The sequence below is a fragment of the Sinocyclocheilus rhinocerous genome, unplaced genomic scaffold (genome assembly GCF_001515625.1).
Source record: "Sinocyclocheilus rhinocerous isolate Xijiao unplaced genomic scaffold, SAMN03320098_v1.1 scaffold2428, whole genome shotgun sequence".
Taxonomy (NCBI): domain Eukaryota; kingdom Metazoa; phylum Chordata; class Actinopteri; order Cypriniformes; family Cyprinidae; genus Sinocyclocheilus; species Sinocyclocheilus rhinocerous.
This window is the reverse complement of record NW_015643186.1, coordinates 148,662-149,269: the sequence shown is the minus strand read 5'-3', so window position 1 is coordinate 149,269 and position 608 is coordinate 148,662. Positions and strand designations below refer to the sequence as shown.

General features: G+C 42.6%; 1 protein-coding gene across 6 annotated transcripts in view; it reads left to right on the top strand.

Moving 5' to 3' along the window:
- Positions 1-608, top strand: part of cntrob (centrobin, centrosomal BRCA2 interacting protein) — a 30,487-nt gene that overhangs the window by 20,743 nt on the left and 9,136 nt on the right. The window lies entirely within an intron of this gene.

The window sequence follows — 608 nt, the reverse complement described above, 5'->3', positions numbered from 1 at the left end:
TGGTGATAGTGATGGTGGTAATGTGGTGATAGTGATGATAGTGATGATAAGGTTGGTGATGGTGATGATGATGATGGTGGTGGTGATAGTGATGATGATAATGTGGTTGGTGATAGTGATGGTGGTAATGTGGTGATGATGGTGATAGTGATGATAAGGTTGGTGATGGTGATGATGGGCTGCGACGATAAATCAATGCAGAATCGATTCGTGGATTGATTCTGAGATCTTCCGAATGCATCGCAATTCTCTCTGGAATGGATTCTGAGCTTAGATTTTAACAGCAGATGGCGCTCTACTCTAGTTTTTATCCGCACACTCAAATGCTTATGAAGAAGAGCGCTTGTGTGTTCGGCTGAGTCTGTAATTTTACCTCGGCTCAGAATGCTTTTATGACGCCAGATTAATGTAAACACAGCCCACGGTGAACACCCTTGTGATTCGCTTCAACCTTTTCGAATCTTATGAATGATTATTTTAGGTTCAAGTGTGTGTAAGGATTTGGAAACGAGCAGAGTACGGCTGATTCTAAAGCATGCAGCGCCATCTGCTGTTCAGAACTAAGCTCAGAATCGACTCGAGAAAGAATCGCCATTCAGAAAATCTCT